Genomic DNA, 11169 nt, shown 5'->3' with positions numbered 1-11169 from the left:
GCATATTCCATGTAAAATGTATGAAGCATTAACCCCAACTCTCTCCGTACAATATAATGCATACATGATGAAAGACTTGAGAATATAACAGCCATTGTTGTGTGTCTACAGTGTGAGACGAGTATCACGTGTGTAGAAGGCATAATTTGTTCTGATACCAAATTTCAAACACACTTTGTTTAGCATGTCATGTATTTATTATGTCCTGATTGTATCGCTGCACAGCAGTCACTGGACGATGGGGGAAAGGCTTTACATTGTTAAATCTTAGCTTAAGTTGGAGAAAACATAATAAAAACATAATTTCCCCCTTTTATAATTTAACAGTATCATTACAGACAGATTGCTTGTTTGTCGCAGTTACCAAGCATTTAATGATCTCAGTCACTGTGAGGTGAATGAGGATGACAGGCTCTGTGGAAACGGGTGACAGTGAGGGAAACTGCTTTGCACACACACACACACACAACTCAGTGAGATCCTTGTTGCCCAGCAGGGAGGCTGCAGGGAGAGTTGATCTGTTCTGCTCTGCCTCCAGAAAAGCCAGCAGGTCAACGCTGAACACCTCTGAAATCCCATGTGTGGTTATGCGCATTACGAAATGTGAAACGCACAGCACAGGCTGTTTGCGCTGTTACCATTCGGTGATTGGTTGCCATTTAACAAGTAGCTGCTGCAAAACAGATGATGAATTTATTGTGAAAATACTTGTGGATAACACCAGACGTTAGGTTTTATAAATATTTATTTCTAATTAGGTCCTTGGACCAAACAGCGAGAATTTTTTAATACAAAACTGTTGCTTTAGACAATAATCATTTGATGTGGCTAAGTCAGACTGCTGAAGTGTCATATTTGTTAGCTTTGGTTTAATATTAGAGTAGGTCTTTTCATAAAACAAGGATTGATGATTCTATCCCCTATTCTTTTTGGGGTCTCTCAAGGAAAGGATGAAAGACTTATTAAAGTAACCAATAATTATTTCACTGCACATCCATGTATGGGCATGTCAGTATTGTATTTCAATGGACTTGCACCTATATTATCCTTCAACATAAAGATGTAAATAATCAAAAACATGAGTAACATCCTCTCTGGGGATTCCTTATGTGAGACACTTCATCTTGTAATAAGAGACCAGGCCTGCACAAGCTGAAAATAATTTAGAAACATCAGCCAACCATAAACAATTTCCAATTTTTCAATATTTTAATAACAGAGCAAAGTTTAACAGATATTATATATTTCATAAATATTTCACTAATAAGACCCTGAAAACCTCTTAATCCCAGCTGTACAATGAATGATCTGGTCTTGACCTTTTTTTAAACAAAAGGCTCTGTTGGAAAAAGGTACATATTCAGGATTTAGCTAAATTCAATTCATAGTTCAATCAGATCTAGTGTATGTGTCCATCTAATTGCTCTCATTTAAATGTATGGAAATATTACCTCCTCTCACGCTGTTTTCTGCTCTTTCATGCAAACGTGGAAGTCAAAGCACATGTTGAGCGACAATGTGCTAAATGACAAAGACCAGTTAGCCTCCTGCGGCTGTCCCTGTCGGGGCTTCCACCAACAGAGCCTTAATTCCAATCAAGATCTCCACTTATCAGCCTGACATCCAGCTCAGCCTCAAAGCCACCAGCCCTCAGCAGCACTCTTGCATATGATATGAAAATTGTTAAATAAAAAATATAAAATTAATGAAAAATTCTTCTAGTATTGTGTTGCTGTATATTCTTGTGTTCAAGACACCCTGAAGGTGGAAGCAATATTAGCCAAATAGACACACCTGACAGACCATCCTTTAACTCACCTAAAAGAGATTCCTGATCCCTCCTAATTTTTGACTGATCACGAATGAGATTGCACCGTGACTTATAATTAGCTGGTTCCCATTTCATAATGAGCAAAACTGAGAAGTCTTTTACAGTCTATAAATATCCCAATTGCCCCAGATGTCTGCGAAATTGCAACAAAGTTTAAGTTTCAATAGCCTGTTCAAAGACTATTGCTCAAGGATAGACGCAATTCTGCCCTTTAGAGTAGGTACAATAGGGTAGGTATAATATTAAAGTGTAACGATTTTACGCACTGCTGGCTTCCGGCACACGGTAGCAAGCAAATTATCTTATAAGTTCAAGTTACCAAAGTCAATCTCCTGACGCTGGACAGTTTTTTAGTGGCTGCACAACCAATGGCAACGTGCAAATAGACATAAATAAATAGTTCTAATAATTCTAGCCATTGATGTATGTTGCTTAGCAACCGTCATGCGCTATGTAGCCTACCGACAGCCTGGTAGGACTACTTCATAAAGTAATGTCTATTGATGAAATAAAATAAAATTGTAGTGCGTCTGTTAGCCTACTTTCATTTTGCCATACTTGGTAATCTTTTTATTAAAGCAATAGCTCACTTCAGTCTGTGGTTTATGCTTATTATATCACATACATAAATACTTAAATACACTTAATTAAGGTGGTGAACATTTTCAATATTATACCTGTTAAAAATCAGCATGTTGGCATTGTGTATATGTTAGCATGCTGCAGCAGTATTTAGCTCAGTCACCACTGTGCCTAAGTACAGTGTTACAGACATGCTAACATAGCTGCAGACTCTATTGTGCAGACTGTTAACAGTGGAGATGATAGACAGGGCATGCAAAAAAGATATTTTCACCTGAACAATCGATTTCACATGTGCTCTGTCAGTTGCGAATACATCAGGAGCTCTCAGTCGTCTGGGATAGGCCACGTTGGAAAAACTAGCAAGTAACAGCTACAGTGGCCTCCCTCTGAAGCCACTACCCCAAAACACACTTTCATTTGCAGTGAGTGTACGGGCAGTTAGACAGGTAGGCAGGCAGGTAGGACAGCCCTTTAACAAGTTAAAGTGAACTAGAAATTGATTGGAGCAGGTGAGTATAAGTGTCATCATTAGGCTTAAAATAAAGTGAACTAGAAATTGATTGGAGGAGGGAGTATAATCGACTGTCCTATCATTGCCGTGATTGACGGAATAAATACTGAGCATGTGTCTGCTGCTCAAACTTTAATGAAGGTAACGAATGAACAAATTACCCTGCCCCACTCACTGTCATGGCCCTCCTCACACATTCACCGCCCTCCCTCCCTCCTCCATCTCCATCAAGGAAATTCACCGTAGCTCGTCTCGCTACACAAGCACCTGATCCATACAGTAAGTTATTAATGTATCACCCGGGGGGAAACCATGAACACATTGAACGTGTGAACAGATATGTTGCTCATAAAAGTGTCAAGGTGTCACAAGGTGCATTAACAGACACAGCTCTGACTCTCTGGATTTGTGTTTTCAGCGTGCAATACACATGATTCTTGCATGTTTATTTGATCATGTCACCTTTGTCTTTGCAGCAAACAGCTCACAATTGCAAAAAAAAAATACTAATTTTAGCATATTAGATTTATGTTTCAGTTTCAAATCATGAGTAGAAGGAGAACAAAATATTTACCCTGTTACTTTTCCCGGGTTACAGGTGTTGTTCAGCATTGATAAGACTACATATTTGCCCAATTAGCTGTCAGTGTAATTAAATCTCTTTAAAATCAGAGGATGACTACCATTAGCATAATTTCAGCTAATTACCTCCAAGAACAACACCACAGCCTAATTTGATATCACATTTACACAATTAGCAAATCTGCTATTTGCAAATAGTTTGACCTCCTCATATTGAAAGATTTTAAGCGAGTTTTTGAACATTTAACAATCAAGCACAAACTAATGAGCTGAGGCACACAATCAGTGTTTTGTCTCAACACCGAATGCCACGTTGCCATGTCCGTGGTTAGCGTTGCAAAAATAACTTTTTCTGCACTAAAAAGACGGCAAAAACCGTCAATGACAGTTGTCAAACACAGAAATGAGTCATGCAAACAGTTTGTGGTCTCCACAATTAACCTTCTGATTTGACAGTTCATCTGGAATTGACTGAGAGCCTCTAAAATGGCACAGATGCAACTGGAATTAATATGAACTCAAATATGCAAGACAGGAAAAAAGATCATTCAGCAGGTGATTAAAAAAAATAGCCCATTATAAATAAGTCTGTAGTTTCCTTGTTTTTGAAATCTAAATAAAAAAGCAATATCCAAATATCACATCTCAAAGCCCTGGCCTCATATGAAGCTTTATTGTACTGTTTCTGAGATGCAACAAGGTCATATCGGAGGTGAAGCTCGTTGTGAAAAGCCTGCCAAATTATTTCACTCTGAGAAGGGTGCTCGTCATAAGGACAGGAACATTTTTATCGCTAAATCATTGATGACATTTTTATTTAAATCCTACCCATAAGCTAAAAATTTGTGAGGCATGTATAACCAGGACACCACCAGCAGACAGTGAAGGACTCAGATCTGAGCCAAGGCCATCAATATACCATGAGGGCCTGTTTCCCCAGTGGCCCGAAGCCAGGTGAGGTACAGATTCTGGTCCTACTTTATGGAAACTCATGCTGTAATAAATGCAGTGTAGTTGAGGATGATCCAAACTGGAAATCTTCTCCCAGGGAACAGCATCAGTTGTTGCAGCAGATCCCCAAAAATGGCATATTTTTTCACGCCCTCTAGTGGCCATAGTAATCATGACTCAAGGAGGAAGTAGTATTATGTCAAAAAAAGAGCCAAAAAGTCCACAGAGAGAGGAAGTCATGGTGCACAAATAGGACAACAAAATGTCAGACTTTGCCTTGCTTCTTGTTTCCCACCATCAGTTAGGTTTAATTTAACCATGAACGTGTTCATTCCCTAACCGATTGATGACGATGAAGGTCCCTTAATCCAAACTACGATCTTTGTCTAAAGTCATCCAAGTCATTTTTGTGCCTAAGTGCACATGAACCTCAGCCACTGTCAAATGATATTGACCTACAGTTACATCAGATGCTTATGCAGATGCTGTAGAGGGCGTTTAGAGGGCATGGACAATAAACATATTGGGGGAATTTTCTTGGAATAATTCTATTCCATTATAATCTATCTATACCATAAGTAAATGCGTATAGCGCCTTTCAAGTCTTTTCGACCACTGAAAGCGCTTTTACAATACATCTGCATTCACCATTCACATAGATTCATTCACTCACTGAAACTAACACTCACACACATTCAGACACTGGCGGAAGAGCCAGTTCGGGGTTCAGCATCTTGCCCAAGACATACAGGCTGGAGGAACCGGGGATAGAATCGCCAACCTTCTGATTAACGGGCAGCCCTCTCTACCTCCTGAGCCACAGCCACCCCTTGTATTTATAAGGAGTATAAGGATTTTTAATGGTTTGACACTCATGTTAAGAGTCGAAGAGCAGAATCTCAGACAAAGGTGCTTAACAACAATCAGTCCTATCCAGATGGCGATTTCACTGATTTGACAATCAGCGGATTTGTAAAAGTGAGGAAATGAAGAGGAACATTGTGTAAAGGTGCTTGGAAAAGCTACCTATCTTACATAACTGTCCAAAAGACAAATGTGATCACACCCACAGTTGCACTTCAATCATTTCCTCACTTTTACAAGCCCACTGATTGTCAAATCAGTGAAATCGCCATCTGGATAGGATTGATTGTTGTTAAGAACCTTTATCTGAAATTTTGCTCTTCGACTCTTAACATGAGTGTCAAACCGTTAAAAATCACAAAAAAATTTTTTTTATAGCATAGTCAACTATACTGCATGTCCAGACTCTCTTTTTATCCAATAAAGCCTAACAACAGTATCAGGAAACTATCCCAGAGGAAACGTTAGCGTCCCTTATTCCAAATTAATTTGTAGCCAGTAATTAAAAAAAAATGGCAATGTAGAAAAGTGTTGTGTAATAACTATTCCTCCAAAAACTACTACTGAACTGTACCATGCTTGTCAGATATATTTTTAGGGATCCAAGCAGTGAAGCAGCTGAAGCCTTATTTTTTTCTTCTCATTTTTCTTTCTTACGTTCTTATTTTCTTTCTTTCTATCTTTTTCTCCACTAAAAGTGTTTGTGCTGGACGAAAACTCACCAGAATTGTCCGGAGACGTTGCAAATTTCACCCATTACTCAGGCAAAAACAGTGGCACTCATTGACCTCATGGTGGTGCTATAACAAGCAAATTTTACGTTTTTGCAATTATCTCAATAACAGCTTTGTTTAGAGTCAAACTTATTTCATCACTTTAATCTCTGGAAGCATCTTTGCGCCAATGGACATATTTTTGCAAACTCGTCAAACACCTTTACGCCAATTGACTCGAAACTTTTGCATGATCATCTACATACAGCACTGATCTAAAGTTGTTAAAAAGTCTTTACAAACAAATTTACATAAATGCTAGTAAATCAAAATTGGCCTAAGCTATTGTTACCAAACTTTCGTCTGATCAGATGCTTGGTGTGGGCTTCACTGAGCAGTCCTGATATGTTCTTTCACTAGGGGGGCGCTACACATGTGAAAAGTTCATACCTTGTAATTCGCTGCATGGATTCATACAAAATTCGTTTTGAACCAGTGGCGGTTTGTTCTTTAGGGCGATCAGGCAAGGCACCACCAAATCGGGGAAGGAAGGGGATTTTTCTCACACTTTCTATCACACTGTTCGTTAGCTGTGACTGTTTGCCTCTGAATATTGTTGTCCAATCAGTGTCAAATCGTGTTCTGTGGAGTGGAGGATAAAAAGAAGAAGGAGGAGGAGGAGGAGGAGGAGGAGGAGAAGAGCAACACAGAAAATAACCCAAACAAAATAGAATACATACCTTTTATATTCCCCCTTACATGCCTTCTTGTTTATGTGTAAATACAGAGTAAGAATGGGAGAACAGCAAATAGCATGTTGTTACTGTGTGATTATAGGGCATGGGAGACAGGTGGATACTTTTAATACAGCCCACACCCCTTATATTTCTCTGTAACTACAGGATAACAAGTGGAGAACATTAAAGATAATTAACTGTCTGCTTACCTTATTAGTCTTGTGTATTGTGTGTAAAGAATGAAAATAAATACTAGGCTCTTCTGTACCTCATTAAACATTTAAGATTAGCTTTATTTGATCTGATAAGTACGGTGATACAGTATATATGTGACATTATTACATTACTGTATTACTTGAGACAGGTAAGATGCTTTTCCACTACAGCCTGTCCCTTAGCTGCAGTGCTGGATGAAATGTAAACAGTTTTATTAATTGCACTTTATCAGCCCCAGTGCCACTGCTCTTTATTCTAGATGTGTTATATCTAAATAAAATGATTGTGACAGCTGAATTATATGATTGTGAGAGTAATTTTTTTCATTAATGCTAAAGTAGTTGCCTTTACATCCAAAAGTCTTTGAGGGTGAACTGAAATAAACGGCAACCCATCTGTAGTTGATCACTATTGAATGTTCATTCATTGTAGATATTGACAATGGACGTCGGGATGTAGCTGTTCACAAATACTGTACACAATAAAGCCTATGGAACAATCCTTGTCTTATTTAGACCATGGTCACCTTAGCCGTCGTCGCAACAATTGTCCCCCCCTGAAAGATATGGCGGGAGCCACCACTGGTTTGAATGATATAGTGTCACTACTCAGGTGATGCATAAAGATTGGTAATGATTGTTTACAGGGAGCGCAACGTATTACAACAAATGTAAATTTCTAGACATTTCTCATTCCAAAATTCTAAGAAAATCACTCGTACGTCCTAGAGAGCTGTTGCCTCACTGCAACTTATGGTCAGTTCAGAAGTCAGTCAATCTGTATTTTTCAGAATGTGCTAAATCAATTAACATCTATATCTCCAGAACTCTTCGTTCAAACACAATCAAAATCAGCACAGATATTCTTTAGATGGCAGATGTTAAGTGATTCAAAGGGTTTTCAGATCGGTCAAACGGTGAGTCTGCAGTGATATTCAATATCTTGCTGTAACTTGTACAGTATGCGCAACATTTTCTGTTTTGGTTGGTGTTGGATCAAACACCACCAAAATAACTGACAACACACTAAAAACCAGCATGGTGATGTTTTTCAGAATTTATTAAGTTTAAACTCTTAATAAAAATATCAGTCTAAGGAATGTGATGTCATTGCCTCAACTTGTGAGAAGGTGAATGGAAAGCAACTCTTACCAGTGGTTTAGTCAGTGTCTTGTGGGGTCCTAAGGTTCAGGATTTGAATCCCCAGTTGATCAATTCTCAATTGCCAATATGGGTATTTTATCCATGCGGTGTTTTTTAAATTACTAATGGAGTCAAATTTTCCTGTTAAACTTGGATCCTGTGAAGATTTCTCATTATTTTTCTCTGTTAAAAAGTGTTGGTAATGTGGAAACACATTAACTGGCAGGTGGGTTGCAAATTTTATCCACTAGTCAGGTACATATAATGACACTCATTGACCTCAAGGTTATGCTGTAATAATCAAATTTGCATTTCCGCAACTACCACAAAACAAAGCTTGGCTTTGCGTCCGAATTCTTTCATTACTTTAATCGCTTAAGTCATCTGCATCTGGTCTTCTCCTCTGGAAATTAAAACTGCTTGGATCCAGATTATTGCCATTTGTGGCTATATTATTAATTGGGATTTTTCTGCATGTACAATTACAGAAACAGATGTTGGTCCCAAAATAGTTTTATTGTTGAACATATTTTGATCCAGTCGCTGCATTTTTTTTCACCTGAGCATTAAGAAAGGACGAAATCTTTGAGTTACAGGCATATCACTTTAATTTCAATATGGTTTCTTTTTTATACACAATATAGTGAATGTAAACGTTTTATCTAAATATAACAACTGAAATGATAAAAGAATATATTAGATTACATAACAATTAAACACATTTGCACAAAGACACTTAAATCTTTCTCAGTTTTTGTAGCCATAGAAGGGAAAATTGCATTTTATTTTTGGGTTCAGCTATTATATGACTTCATGATTTACTGTAACAAACCCAGATGGTGATTAATGATGATCTACCAGACAAACAGAAATTGCGTAAAGCACTCAGGAGTTCAGCTTTTAATATTTTCCCACTTTCATATGAATGGCAAGCTCATCAGTATACTGTGAGGTGATTCAAGTCGGCTCTGTGGGGGGAAGGAAATACCACAGTACTGGATTATTAAAATGGCTGTGCGCCTGCATTATCCATAGTGCTGTGAGCTTGTCTTATGAACACATTATGGCCATTAAATGAGATTGTGGAATCATTCGCCTTCATTGTTTATCACCAAGAGGCTCGGATGTGGTTTTACGAAGTTTCATAAATACAAACTTGCCAAGAGTGAACTTTCAAATTTCAAGTTTCATATAGGGAGATAATATCCCGGCAGAACGCATTGGAAAGAAGTATAAATCCTCTTGTAACTTCATCAAATATTTACTCTCATATATCTGTAAGCAACAAAATAATTAGTGTATTTTCCCCCAAAAAAGATATTTAGCTCCAAACAAGACATCAGCGCAAATTAGAACAGATGAGAGTTGGAGCCCTGTGGGTTGTGGATCATTGCCCCCTCCCCAGCTGCAAGAGCTTCACACTCACGTTGCCCATAACAGTAGTGAGCCAGACAGGAGCAATTATTCACCATAAAGCAACGTAGCACTGGCTGAGAGTAAATTACGGAGAGAGCCTCGACCAATTACTTCTTGTAATGGTGAGACAAATCTCATTTGACACTAGAACACCCTTGCATTGAATGGACCAATAATGAGCAAGTCCTCGTTCCTGCAAAACAGAGAGGAGAGACGAGAGGAAAACACTCATCTCCTGGTGATGCATCGTCTCAATTAAACATGAAGAAAGGTTTTTGACATAATTACATCAAGCTCACTGACACTTTTACAGCCTTTTAATGGTGTTTTTCCATTGTTCCTTTTTTTGAGCCATTATAATGCATCTGTCATTTACACTACAGACATACTACTACTGATAAAATGCAAGGCAGTGGAATATTTTCTCCTCCAGGTAGATTTTAGTTTGACCAGGTAACCTTGGAATATATAAGCTGATGAAATTCAGGGTGAGGTGAGGGCGCTGTGCCTGTCATTAGAGGGGCATCATCGTGCACAAATGAAAATGTCTCCCTAAGAACACACAGGCCATAAAGAGCACTATTAATAAGGCATCCACCTCTTGGCTCATGGAAAATCACCTTGGGGTCACATGAGCTTTCACTGCACGTGATAATTATTTGTTGAATCTCAAAAATTGGAACGCAGCTTGAGTTAAAGGGAGACCATTTGTAAGTGGAGTGACATTTGCTGTCAGTTAACACTGTCTTATATTCCCCTTATTAATAAGGCAGAATACATTTTGATGGTGTTCCAGATGCCTGACAAAGAGATTTAGTTTGTAATGTATCACCTGTAACTGCCTTTTTAGCCATCATCCTACCATTTTTAAGTTCATCTTATTTGAGTGCTGTATAAGTACTTAAGCCATCAACTTTCAACTGTCTTCCCCTCATGTGTAAGTTGCTTTTTCTGATGAAGTCTTCATTGATTTTACAATTAACTAGAAGAGTTTAGATCTCCACCAGGAGTGCAAGACAGACTGTGTCCAGTGTGTATGCAAGAGAGTAGTGGAATGAGGGGGAGGAAGGTTTTTTTGTATAGTGTATGTTTTCTTATTAGATAGATATATGCAACGGTTTTAATAGTGTTTTTTTTTATATAGAAGCATAGAATAGTGTAATCGCATTGTAACCAAGTGTAATGGGTTTGGCTAACTGTACAAATTGAATAAGGAAACAATAAACTGGACAATAAGTCCACATTTCTGAATTTAAACACCACCTACCTATCCTTGTTTTGTGCTTAACTTGAGTGGATCCTAACATATTAGGTATAGAATTCATCTACAGAATCTCCGGTTAAAGATGAGACCAAACTTTTCCGTGGATGTCAGTTTTAGAGCGACAACAAAGGTGAAATGTGGCCTGAAACAGACTAGGTAAGCCTTGTTTTTAGCCTAGCCCATTGCCAGATATGCCTTTTGCTAAGTCGTAATGCATATCGTAAGATGGCAAATACCGCCGAAACGACAAAAGCTTAAGATTTATGATAGGCTCAGTCAATAAAATTGTTTATCAAAAATTGTGATCACCACCAAAACATGAAAAAAAATATTAGACTGATAGACAGATACACACAC

Source organism: Micropterus dolomieu, linkage group LG01 (assembly GCF_021292245.1).
Source record: "Micropterus dolomieu isolate WLL.071019.BEF.003 ecotype Adirondacks linkage group LG01, ASM2129224v1, whole genome shotgun sequence".
Taxonomy (NCBI): Eukaryota; Metazoa; Chordata; class Actinopteri; order Centrarchiformes; family Centrarchidae; genus Micropterus; species Micropterus dolomieu.
This window is presented reverse-complemented; position numbering follows the sequence as displayed.